The sequence below is a fragment of the Cucurbita maxima genome, unplaced genomic scaffold (assembly GCF_002738345.1).
Source record: "Cucurbita maxima cultivar Rimu unplaced genomic scaffold, Cmax_1.0 Cma_Scf00067, whole genome shotgun sequence".
NCBI classification, from domain to species: domain Eukaryota; kingdom Viridiplantae; phylum Streptophyta; class Magnoliopsida; order Cucurbitales; family Cucurbitaceae; genus Cucurbita; species Cucurbita maxima.
This window is the reverse complement of record NW_019272083.1, coordinates 171,642-185,535: the sequence shown is the minus strand read 5'-3', so window position 1 is coordinate 185,535 and position 13,894 is coordinate 171,642. Positions and strand designations below refer to the sequence as shown.

The following is a 13,894-nucleotide window of genomic DNA, read 5'->3' as shown; positions in this document are numbered from 1 at the left end:
ATCAAGCATCTTGAACTTTGTTCGATCTTCAGTCATGTGGTGTTAAAATAAATACTCACAAATTTGTGAAGTAACTCTCACACACACTAACAATCGAACGCTCTGATACCACTTTGTGAAAGTACTACTCACGTACTTGTGAAGGAGATGTCAAGAGAGAAGAGACAAGGAGACAAGGAACACTAATTTATCAAAAAGCCTTTTCTATTGCCTATATTTCTTTGCTCTCTCTTTTTGCACTGACTTTATCGTAAAGGGATTACGTATTTATACCTTTTCTATTACTAATAATTGGGTGAGAGAAACTCTCATAAACCCCTACCATCATTCCCTAAAAGAACTCTGGGCCTTTTCTTTATGGCTTTTTAAAATTTACTTCCGTAACATATTAACTGCATTTGGCATTTTAAGTTTATTTCAACAAAACTCCCTCATAGACTTAAATGCTCCTACGATCTGTCATGCCAATCATCTTCTTGTATTTGTTGAAAAGTGCTTTCAGTAGCGGTTTTGTAAAGATGTCCGTAACTTGATCCTGACTTGCCACATGCAGCAATTCCACGCTTCCTTCCTTCACATGATCTCGGATAAAGTGAAATCAAACGTCAATGTGTTTGCTTCTTTCATGGTTCACAGGGTTCTTTGCCAACTCAATTGCTGATTTGTTGTCAACTTGAATGACGGTTACACCTTGTTGCTTTAGTATTCAAACTCATTAAGTTTTAATACTTATGAACATGCTAGTTATTTACTATAATTGATGTTAAGTGCCTAAGATCTAAATTGCTTCCGCATGTGTTACATTAACACCATCAAAAGCACCTTCTTCAATTTTAGTACCTTCTTCTCTTCTCCAATTTTCATGTACCCGGGTGGTTGTTCGAGGTAGACTTCTTCTTCAAGCACACCATTCAAGAATAACGACTGGACATCCATTTGAAAAATTGGCCATTTGAATTGAGTCGCTTGGGAACTGAGCAGTCGGATTCTCTCCATTCTTGCGACGGGAGCAAACACTTCGACATAGTAGATTCTCACCTTTTTCTTGTATCCCTTCGCAACATGCGCGCCTTGTACCGCTCTATCTTGCCTTGAGCATTCATCTTTTTCTTGAATACCCACTTCACACCTATGGGCTGACTTCCTTCCGATAGTTCTATCACCTCCTATGTATTGTTGCAAGGAATCACTTTAATCTCCTCATCCATGGTAGTTTGCCACTTCTTGACTCGCACTGCCTCTTCAAAACTGATATTTTCAGCATCTACCAGAAGACATACAAGGTGTACCTCATTTGTTGAATTATACAAGTCTCACAAACTTTGTATTTTGGGTTGTCGTGGTTCATCTTCATCATCGAAAATTTCTCAGTCTATTGGTGCACTTGTTGGTGTAACGACTAATGATTCTCCAACTTCGATATTAACTTCCTTCGAATTGTTCCAGTCCCATTTCCATTCACTTGCTTCATTTACTCGCACATCACGACTCACTATCACCATCTTGCTTAACGGGTCAAGTAGCTTGTATCCTTTTATCTTCTCATCATATCCAATAAAAATATACCTTTTGCCTTTGTCTTCGAGCTTCATTCTTCGTTGATCCGGTATGTGAGCATAAGTCACACTACTAAATACTTTGAGATGAGAGATTGTAGGATTTTGTCCGCTCCAAGCCTCTTGTGATGTTTGATCATCTAACCTTGCATGTGGACATTGATTTTGTACATTAGATGGCGCATTGCCCGGCTTCTGCTCAAAATTCCTTTGGCATCCTTTTACTCTTGAGCATTGATCGAACCATGTCGAGAATGGTCCAGTTCTTTCTCTCGGCCACACCATTTTGTTGAGGGGTGTACGATGCGGTTAGAAATCACCTTATTCCATGCACCATATTCTTCTTCGCTAACTCCTTTAGGCTGTCATGATGTAGGTGACCAAAGCAGAGATGCCACAATGATGCCTTGTCTTCTACGTCGACTCGCAAACACTTTTCTCGTATGCTTCTTAAGTTCAATTTGTACATCCGATTTCTTCCTATCTCGACTCAAGCAACCAAACACCCTTGCTTATCCTTCAGGTGTAACCTTTCGCTGTGAGTTGCCCCATACTCAATATGTTGGTTTTGAGGTTTGGTACGTAATAAACATCTTGGATTGTCCCCATTACACCATCCATTTGCAAGAAATGTATCGTACCTCGACACTTGACCTCCACCTTTGATGCATCTCCAAATGGCACATGACCATCTTCAATCTTTTGCATCTCTTTGAATAGGTACTCATGACCGCACATATGGTTGCTTGCCCCTGAGTCTAGGTACCACATAGTGTCATTGTTGATGTTGTCTTCTTGAGCCATCAAGAGAAGACCTTCATTTGTTACGTCTTCCAAGGCTAAGTTGGTTGCTCCTTCCACCCTTTTTCTGGCTCAACAATCTTTTGCAACATGCCCCACTCTGCCACAATTGTAACATTTGTCAAAATTACAATCATTTGCATAGTGACCATATTTTTGACATTTATAGCACTGAATGTTGGAATAGGTTGATCGGCCGCCTCTTCCTCGACTGCATCCTCTTCCATGCCAATATTCTTGGCTTGATTGTCTCTTCTCCTTATAATGTCCTTCATTACTACTGCCTTGACCACCTCGACCATTTTCGTGACTTTCACGACCTCTACCTTGAATATTTTGAGAGTAGAGTACTTTTCATCTTTTATTGATGCCTTGGTTTGAAATGCTTGATCGAGTGTCTCCTCCTCCTTCTTCTTACGTTGCTCGTGTGCCTCGAGAGAACCGATGAGCTCATCGACCGTGAACGTTTTTAGGTCCTTTGACTCTTCTATCGCACATACAACATTCTCGAAGTTGTTGGTTAGTGACCTCAAGATCTTCTCCACAACCCGCGTCTCAGGTAACATTTCTCCTTTTCGATTTAGTTGGTTTACCACAATCTATACGCGCGTAATGTAGTCAGATACATTTTCTGACTCCTTCATCTTCATGTTCTCCAACTCGCCAAGATGAGACTGAACTCCTCTCCCTATTTATTCTTTCATTTCCCAGGGTAAAGCAGCTAATCTAATTCATGGACTCTACCTGAACCTGATTGACTGAGGTAATGCATTCGGAAGGAAAGACTCAACAAGTAATTGAGTTTGGAGACGCACTTGCTTGACTCGGTCGGTTCCTTTGAACACTTTTTCTAAAGTGTCCCACGCTTCTTTTGAAGTTGTTGCCCTGGCAATCTTCTCAAAGCCCGACTTGTCAACGGCCTGGAACAGCATGTATAATGTCGCCTTATCCTTTGATCGCAATTCTTTTAACGTCTTGTTTTGCACTGCCGTATAACCCATGGTATCCTTTGGTTCTTCGAAACCTTCTTCGACCACCTCCCATGCATCTTGAGAACCGAGAAGAGCTTTCATTTGGATGCTCCAATTCTCGTAGTTCATCTTTGTTAATCGCAGTAGCGGCATTTAACCCATCATATTTGTCATCGACTCTGATACCAATTTGTTAAAATAAATACTCACGAATTTGTGAAGACTCTCACACACACTAAGAATCGAATGCTCTACTACCGCTTTATGAAAGTACTACTCACGTATTTGTGAAAGAGATGTTGAGAGAGAAGAGAAAAGAAGAAATACTGATTTTATCAAAAAGCCTTTTATATTGCACTGTATATCTTTGCTCTTACTTTTGTATATCTTTGCTCTTTGCTCTTACTTTACAGTAAAGGGATTATGTATTTATACCTTTTCATAAACCACTACCATCCTTCCATAAATGAACTTTCGGCCTTTTCTTTACTCTTGCTTTTTCAAATTTACTTTCCTACCATATTAACTACATTTGGCATTTTAAGTTTATTTCAACATGTGGTTGCTTGCTTCGTTGTCAAGGTACCACATGTTGGTCTCCACATGTTGCTCCTTTTGTGACAAGGTTTGCCGTAACATTTTCTTCGTTGAGCATCAACAGGTTAGGCATCTTCTCGGCCAACATCATTGCGACCTCTTATTCTTGCGTGAATGTGAGGTTTGCCTCCTCATCTCGCTTCTTCTTGCGGCACTCTACCGCATAGTGATTCTTGGAAATTGCCCACGATCAATGTATGTCGAAACAAATAATGGAAGCAGAAGAACAACTTGAGGGGAGAGAGCTTTTGAATAGAGGAACCTTAAACACGTATGCTTTATTAATTCTCTTTCTTTTGTTGTGTAAATAACATACCTATCATGAGTATGTACAGTGGGGATTGAATAATCAATATCCTAAACTTTCAAATCAATAACTACTAAATCTTACTAATTGATCTCCTAAACTTTCAAATCAATAATTACTAAATCTTTCTAATCGATCTCCTAAAGTTTCATATCAATAACTACTAAATCTTCCTAATTGATCTCATAAACTTTCAAAATTAATAACTACTAAATCTTTATCCAAAAATTGTTACTTTTTCTAAGTTAAGCTTATTACCTCATATTCTCCTCCGTAAGCTTGACTTTGCTCGAGATTCTTCACTTTGAGAAACTCCCTCAAGTCTGTAGCTTTAACCCTTACTAGGGTATTGGTTAGAATGTCTGCACGTTTCTCTCTAGCTTCAACTTTGCTTGGTCTCTACTCAACTTTGTTTCCTTCCAAAGAAACTTTAATTTTACAACATGCATTTTCTTCCACTCCTCTCTTCTGTGTAGAGAATTCATCGTCAAACTTACATCTAGAAAATTCTTGTGACGTACTCCTCTGTTTTTCAACCTTCTTTTTAGGCCTACCTCTAGGTTTCTTTAGTTGAGAATGAAAGTTTGAAATCTCATATTTATTACGCCCTGGTGGTCTTCCTCTAGGCCTTCTTGGTTGAGGTGATAAGTTTGATGAAGCACATTGACCTGTAGGTTACACTTAGCTGATTGAAACAGTCTCTAGTTGCTTCTTGGATTTATTTTTCGATTCATTTTTCTCCTGATCCATTGGTTTCTTCTTCACTTTTTTGTTGCCAACGCCAATAGATACTTTTGGAAGATGTTGATAGTTTTCAATAGTATCTTATATAGGCAGTTTCGTAATCGTCTTACCTCCAACAGGGCTCCGTTTCGATCCTATATCTTAAGGAACGAGCCAACTATTTCCACTTGGCTACCTTCTTCTAAAATTTGACCAAGGCTAATAATATTGCTCTTCAAACTCGGGATGTAATACACCTTGGTAAATAGACGTTGATCACCGTTCTTACATTGAAACAAATAGATCATATAGATCATTTGTTAGATAAATCCCGGTTGAAAATAATTCCTAGTTTTTAGTTACAAGTAACTGTTTTTTCTGTTAAACCCAACAATTAAAGTGAGTGGGAAGTCGACCAGTAAGTGCTTTAATTAAGTTGCCCACTTCTTTCTATTTTTAGGGTGTAAGTTCTTATTTAAATATTCCAACTAAATAATAAATAAAATCATTTGATATTCAGTGAAATATTGTCTCTCTCTTGTTTTTCTATTATTTTCTTCTTTCAAGATTTTTCCTTGGGCTTTTTACTCGTCAACAATTTCCTACTCCGTCAAAACAACAATCGTTTTTCTCCGGTCAAAATAACATCCTTCACCTTGGATCGATACAATTGATTCGTCGCAAAGCTTCACATTTTCAATGAACTTCTCATCAATTTCCTTAAGCTTTTCTCAATCTCCGGTCATGTGGTTGCTTGCTCCGTTGTCTAGGTACCACATCCTAGTCTTCACTAGCCTCAAAAAATTGTCGAAACTTGCATGCTATTGAGTAAGCTTCTTGCAATGTTCATTATGATGTAGTTTTTTCGCTCACACCATTTTGTTGTGGAGTATACGATGTTGAGTTTATTTTTGATAACTTACCTCAGTATACCCAAGGTTTTTAGCTTGTGGTCAGACCCATTTTCAATCAATTTTATTGTCACAACCCAATTTTCGAGCCTTCAAAACTCAATCGTGACTAAAAAGACGAAAGCGAAAGAAATTAAAAAGAAATTAAAAGAGAGGTAGAATAAAAGATAAAAATACAATTTAATTAAAGCCGAAGACAAAAAAGTTTAATTTTCAAACATTTCAAAGGGCGATACAAATATAAAAGGAAATACAAAAGACTCCAAAAGAATGAAAAAGACTCCAAAAGAATGAAAACGGACTAACGCTCCGGAACTTCCCATCTTTGACAACGTAACTCTCGAACGCTCCTCCACCTTGACCGGCAGCCTACAAACACCTAAAAAGAAAAAAGAAAAACAAGGATGATTATAAAAACTAAGCTCTCATCGCATTTTAGGCTTAACAGAATCCCACGGACTTCTCATTGGCTCTAGGGCGTCTTGTTCTGGTCTTAGATCCTTGGGGCTTCTTTGGTTCTCCATCCTTTCATTTAACTCTAAGAGTTCCCTTATGCTGACCTGTGTATTAACGGTGACCTACGAGAAGCTACCTCAAGCATGACTTATGAGACTACTTGGTATCTTACTAGGACGTGAGCTGCAACCCCTAGGTCCATAATAGTCCCCTTCATTGGGAAGGGGTTACCCTTCCCTTATCCCATCCAGCTAAATGGTTTGTACGACGTGGGCTCACTTTTCCCATGCGAAACGGCTAGGAGCAAAACCCCTGGTCCTCCATGAAGCTATGACACTGTTTATACACTTGCAGTCTAAGGATACTCCTAAGGTGGTTTGTAAGTTGTGGTGGTCTGTTAGGCTTCTAACGCAAAGGTTATGTCTAAACTTAGTAACTTGTCACTCTAACTACAAATCCCTAGATTTATCATAAATATGGGTCATGGAAATTAACTAAGTGTGCACAGAACTATCATCTAGCATCATCATACATAATTCATGCGACGTAAACATACAACGGAGTATCCATCAAGCTCCTCGAGCGCAAAGTTCACAAATTATTCTCCTTTCACCATGAATTAAACATATGCATATATAGCGGATGCTTAAAGCATAGTTTTAACACTTAGAAAATCCTCATAATGCTTCACCATATCACATATATACTCATAATAATCAAACTACTTAAATCCATTCAGGGAGAGCTACCACCTAAGGTAAACACACTAGCATGCCTGCATTCCAAGCATATCCTACAAGTATTTCTTCTTAAATATCGTGTGGTGACTTACATGATGGACGTGTGCCTTTTTTAGCATTTCTATATAAATAGCATGTCCAAAAATACTGATTTTCTTCATTTAGGTCCTAATTCACATAAAAATATGGTTAGGATTAGAATCAAAATAAAAAATCGGGCAAACAAAATTCGGATGGGCAGAAAAGAAGCTTACATGCGCCAGAGAGAAACACCATGCACGCGTACAAACGTGCGTCCTAGTGCTGTCATGTGGCGCGCTCAGGTTTGTCAGCCGCTAACGAGTGCATATGGGTTCAATCCAGAAGCGAGTGCTAGAAACCTGAATTCCTTTACGTTCACTCGTGGCACATGGGTCAGGTCGGATCTTCTCTTGGGTTGCATGCGGGTGGGTTATTGGGTGCCGGCCTTCGAATCCTGACGGACGTGATATATTTTTCGATTTTCTCTACGAATGGACGCTTGACACGTGGCCCTTCTTCTCCAACGATGCAGGCCCCCTTCTCCGCCTGACACGTGTTCCAGCCGCTATTTGGGTTCTGCTTCCTCCTGTAAGCGTTGGGATTTCCATAATACGATTATTTTTGTATTTTCTTTGCATTTTAATATTTCTTTCTACGTAACTCGAATTTTCATAATACGACCATATTTCTAATTTTCTACCATTTTTATTTCATTTTTTTTCTTAAGTTTATTTTTTATTTCTAAGCATTTTTCTCTTCTGCCTCATCTCAAAATTTGGTCTAAAAGACCCTCAATAAAATCTCAAAAGTTCGAATTTAAAGGTAAAATTAAATTTTAAATTTTCTGTCCGGGATGAGGTCTTACACTTAAAGAAAAAAGGAAAGACATTAATTGTCAACAAGATAAAATACTTATTACCAGTGACTGACAATGAAGTGATCGGGCCACATAAATTTGCATAAACCAATTGTGGTGGTCGCTTAGGACATAAACCAGTTTGAGATGGAAACAACAATCTTGCTTGTTTAAAGACTAGACTATTTTTACATAATTGGTTCAGGTGTATGATTTTGGGTAGCCCCATAGTCATCTTCTTCTCGCCCATCCTTTTGAGCGCTTGAAAGTTCACATGCCCAAGTCATGCATGCCATAAACAAGTTGGGTTTACGAGTGTCGTCAATAGGAGTAAGCTATTTGGGCTCCATTTTTGTCAAACATCTTAAGAAACAAGCTAGCTAACTCAACTCTACGGTCTTCTTCCGTCATATGGCCAAGACTGATAATACTAATCTTCAAGCTTGGATATAATATGCTTTGATTAGTAGACGTTGCTCATTGTTCTTGCACTGAAGTAAGATGGATCCTTTGCTATGAATCAGTACAATTGATTTGTCACCAAAATTCACGTTTTCAATTAGCTTCTCATTAAGATCCTTGAACTTTACTCGATTTCTAATCATGTGGTTGCTTGCTTAATTGTCATGATCCGAAATAAATAACCTCAAGTCGTGACTAACAATGACTATGACATGTAAAATGTAAGCGAGAAATTCAAGGAAAACATTATTCCAGAAATATTTCATTTATTTTTGTAAGAAAAATGTTTTATTACCTAAAGGACATGTGTCTAGGTAAAAACAAGAAGGAAAACATGAAAGGTATAACAAGAATGAGTATAAAAATTATACTCACTAAGCCACCTACTTGTAGGCTCTTATCGCATCTTAATCTTAACAAACCCCCACAGATTCTACTTTAGCTCTAGGGCATCTGGCTTTCGTTTTAACACCTTGGGACTTGCCCCTCCGACTTCTTGGTCCTTTGACCTTTCGTTTAAAGATCTTAAGAACTCCCTTATGCTGTCTTGTGTAATGACGGGTGCTCCAAGTAGCTACCTCAGCATGACTCTGAGACTATCTAGAAACTTACCTAGGAAGTGAGCTGCAACCCCCTAGGCACATGACAGTCCCCTTGGTCGGGGAGAGCTACCCCCCTTAACCCATCCAGCTAAATGGTCTATACGATGTGGGCACACGTTTTCCATGGTAAAACGGCTAAGAGCAGGTCGGATTCTGATCAGGAACCCCCTGGTCCCCCACGAAGCTATGACACCAATCACACACCAAAAGCCTAAGGGTACTCTAGTGAGGCTACATACGCCGTGGTGGTCTGTTGCTCTACTAGGGAAAGGATTAGGTCTACTCCTTAGTGTCTTATTACTCTATCCAAGAATTCCTAGACCTAATCATAAACACGAGTCATGAAAACTAACTGAGTACGTACATAACTACAAACCAAAGTCATCAAACATGTTTCATGCAAAGTAACATACAAGATCAACGGGGTGATAACATCCATCAACTCACGAAGCGTAGAGTTCACAATTTCCCATCCTCCTTTCAGCATGAAAATATACATATACATAATCAGCGGAAACTTAAAGCGTAACAGCAGTACTCAGATAATAATCATAATATTTCACAACATACATTTTAATTTTAATAATCGATTACCTACGATCAATAACGGGAAACTATGACCTAAGATAATTAAACTAGCATGCATGCATTCCAATCGACTCCTACAAGTATTACTTCCTAAAATTCCTTGTGGTGACTTATTTGGGTGATGTGTGCCCTAACCCACCGTTTCCACACAATTTGCGTATCAAAAGGTAGTGAGTTTCCTCAATTAGGTCCTATTTCATATAAAATGGAGTTAGGATTGGAATCGGGAGGAAAATAGTGAAAATAGAAGTTGTACCGGTCAAAAATAAGCTTACACGCGCTTCCACACGTCGGGGTGCAACCACTCGCAGGTTCCACGGGCGAGTGTCAGGTGCCCGGGGGTTTCTGCAGTCGCGGGTCGCCGGTTCGATTCGAAAACAGTGGTTCAGGTGGACTGCGGGTCGTCGGTTCGGTTCAGTTCGCCGCGCAGGTACCGGGTCAGCCAAGGAACGCGGGTCAAGTTGCGATGCCGGGGACGCGTGTCCCAGGAAAGCTAGAGCTGTGTTTTCCCAAGCGGCGTCCGACGCGTGTCCGAAGTTAATTGGTGCACGCGGTCCTCTAGCCGGTTGACACGTGTCATGTCGGCGGCTTCTCTCTCCTCCTAGTAGAAATTCATGGTTTCCAATTAGTTTTTCGAGGTACTTTCCATTTTCTATCTCTCGATTCTTAATCCAAACAGTAATGGTTTCTTCAACAAAGTTTTAGATCATACTTCAACCTACGTGCCAATATTTTCTTCTTGATTTTTACTTAGTCATACGATGAGTTATGAATGTCGGAAAGAGGTTCGGTAACATTCTTACTGCTCTTGGAAAGATTCTCAGATCTCAACGTTCTGTCCGATTTCCTCACTTAAATCAGTGGTGGATCTTCCCTCGATCCAAACAAAGATCTCACCTTGTAGGTTTTCTTTCAGATCTTGACGAAAGAGGAGGAAATCTCAACAACGCGAGTTCTTACTGTTGTTTTTCGACAATCGGCAAGGATAATCGGCAACTAAAATCCTTTTCGGTGAGAGGAAATCGTTTGACGGGAAGTTGTTGGAAGAAAATAAAGATGCGAAAAATAACAGAGAGAAAATTGTTGAATACTTTTGCTTAAAATGAGGTGCTGATCCCTCTCGAACATATTTACCTATTTAAATATCTAACTTATCCTAAAAATGGCTATCTATGACATTTCCTACAAAATTGCCATATCTATGACATTTCCTACAAAATTGCCATCTAAAAATTTGGTAATCCATTCGACGTATTTGTAAAATGTTCAAACGAATGTATTCAATCAACTAATCAAAACGTGTAAATCTAAATAAGGAAAATTTCATGTTTTATCTAACAATCTCCTCCTAAAACCTGTGGAGAGAACCGATTTACCTATTTAAATATCTCACTTATCCTAAAAATGGATGTAGAGTGGCCAACTATATCTGTCACATTTTCTACAAAATTGCCATCTAAAAATTTGGTAATCCATTCGACGTGTTAAAAAAATGTTCAAACTAAAAATTTGGTAATTCATTCGACGTGTTTGTAAAATGTTCAAACGAATGTATTCAATCAACTAATGAAAACGTGTAAATCTAAATAAGAAAAACCTCAGGTTTTATCTAACAATCTCCTCCTAAAACCTGTGGTATATCTAACTTATTTTGTTTGAACTCCGATTTGAGCCCTATGGCTCGGTGTCCCTGGCGGCATGTCATTCGACGTGTTTGTAAAATGTTCAAACGAATGTATTCAATCAACTAATGAAAACGTGTAAATCTAAATAAGGAAAACCTCAGGTTTTATCTAACAATCTCCTCCTAAAACCTGTGGTATATCTAACTTATTTTGTTTGAACTCCGATTTGAGCCCTATGGCTCGGTGTCCCTGGCGGCATGTCTTCCAGACTCCACGTTTTGTTTGGCCACCTCTTCTTCGAGCTGGCACGCCGCCAGTCCAGGTGGTTCACCTCTTCCTAATAGGTCTTCTATCCTCCGGTACCTGGCCGAGAGGTTGATTGGTTGCTCTATCTCCAACTCTAGGATGTAAAGGTGGTTTGCCGTGCACCGAACTTGCGTGAGCAACCGTCGTCGATCATCGTAGACCCTAAGTAGCCCGCGATTAATGGAAATGTGGCAGCTGGCCTTATCGAGCTGACCCAGGCTCACAAGGTTAGTCTTGAGCCTCGGGATGAAATAGATGTCGGTCAGCTTGCGGTGCTTGCCTCCCTTGTTGATGAGCAGGATGGTGTCGCGCCCTTCAATTTCAAGGACAGAGCCGTCGCCAAAATTCACCATCCCGCGAATTCCCGAGTCAACCTCAGAGAACGTAGACTTGGCCCCGGTCATATGGTTTGTTGCCCCGTGTCAAAGACCCATCGCCAGTGCTCTTGTTGCTCGCCTCTTTCACCGATTTGAGCGAACACTCGCTCCTCGATTTGGAATTGAAATTAGGGACGTCAGGCAGTCACCATGAAAAGAGCCGGCTCGTCCTCCTCGAATTGAGCCACATGAGCCTTCTCGGCCGTCTCCTTGTTCCTGAGCTTGCTCCAGCAATTCTTGCTCAAGTGACCTCTCTTCCTACAGTAGGGACGTCAGGCAGTCACCATGAAAAGAGCCGGCTCGTCCTCCTCGAATTGAGCCACATGAGCCTTCTCGGCCGTCTCCTTGTTCCTGAGCTTGCTCCAGCAATTCTTGCTCAAGTGACCTCTCTTCCTACAGTAGGGACGTCAGGCAGTCACCATGAAAAGAGCCGGCTCGTCCTCCTCGAATTGAGCCACATGAGCCTTCTCGGCCGTCTCCTTGTTCCTGAGCTTGCTCCAGCAATTCTTGCTCAAGTGACCTCTCTTCCTACAGTAGGGACGTCAGGCAGTCACCATGAAAAGAGCCGGCTCGTCCTCCTCGAATTGAGCCACATGAGCCTTCTCGGCCGTCTCCTTGTTCCTGAGCTTGCTCCAGCAATTCTTGCTCAAGTGACCTCTCTTCCTACAGTAGGGACGTCAGGCAGTCACCATGAAAAGAGCCGGCTCGTCCTCCTCGAATTGAGCCACATGAGCCTTCTCGGCCGTCTCCTTGTTCCTGAGCTTGCTCCAGCAATTCTTGCTCAAGTGACCTCTCTTCCTACAGTAGGGACGTCAGGCAGTCACCATGAAAAGAGCCGGCTCGTCCTCCTCGAATTGAGCCACATGAGCCTTCTCGGCCGTCTCCTTGTTCCTGAGCTTGCTCCAGCAATTCTTGCTCAAGTGACCTCTCTTCCTACAGTAGGGACGTCAGGCAGTCACCATGAAAAGAGCCGGCTCGTCCTCCTCGAATTGAGCCACATGAGCCTTCTCGGCCGTCTCCTTGTTCCTGAGCTTGCTCCAGCAATTCTTGCTCAAGTGACCTCTCTTCCTACAGTACGAGCATTGGGTTGGCCCGTCATCTCGGCTCCTTCTTTTGATCTGCCTTTTTCCCGTTTGTCGCGGAGCTTTACCTCGGGATAAAATAGATGTCGGTCAGCTTGCGGTGCTCGCCTCGCAAACTTGGCCCTGGTCATACCCTTCAATTTCAACGATAGAGCCATCGCCAAAATTCACCATTGCTCTTGTGGACGTGGAGGAGTGAGTAAGCCTACCCGAGATGGACCCCACGATGTGTGTGTTTTGTTTTCACGCTTTGCATTTTCTTCTACTCGAACCTGAGAGACCTGTGTGTTGTTAGGTCAACGATCTAACCACTTGAGCTATTCAACTTGATTGTTGATAAAATTGGCTCTTTTGAAATGATATACCACCAATGGCTTCAACCAGACTCTAATACCACTCGTTGTTTTTCCACAATCGGCAACTAAAATCCTTTTCGGTGAGAGTAAATCATTTTACGGGAATTTTTTGGAAGAAAATAAAGATGATAAAATAACAGAGAGAATTGCTGAAGACTTTTGCTCAAAGGTGCTGACTGAAGAGTGGCCAACTAAATCTGTGACACTTCCTATAAAATTGACATCTAATAAAAATTTGGTAATCCATTCGACATGTTTGTCAAATGGTCAAACGAAGGTATTCAATCAACTAATGAAAACGTGTAAATCTAAATAAGGAAAACCTCAGTTTTTATCTAACACTTACTTCACTCCCAAGGACTCCAGAGTGTAGGTCTTAGTAGGGAATGGATTACATCGGCGACTCTCCGATGAAAACTCTGGCTATTCAATTTTCTCTCTCAAACTTTCTCTCAATCCTTCTCTCTAACACTTCTCTCTTTTGCAGGAATTTTGTGGGGACCCTCAAGACTCCTATAATGGGCGGAGGGGAAAAATCTATTTTTCCCACTTGCCCC

General features: G+C 40.8%; 1 long non-coding RNA gene across 1 annotated transcript; it reads right to left on the bottom strand.

Moving 5' to 3' along the window:
- Positions 1-1,959: 1,959 nt before the first annotated feature.
- On the bottom strand, positions 1,960-11,506 carry LOC111472197. The gene is made up of 3 exons (XR_002715374.1): positions 11,422-11,506; positions 10,387-10,389; positions 1,960-1,970 (listed from the first exon to the last, which is right to left on the bottom strand). It is a non-coding gene; the product is annotated as an uncharacterized LOC111472197 (long non-coding RNA).
- Positions 11,507-13,894: the final 2,388 nt, after the last annotated feature.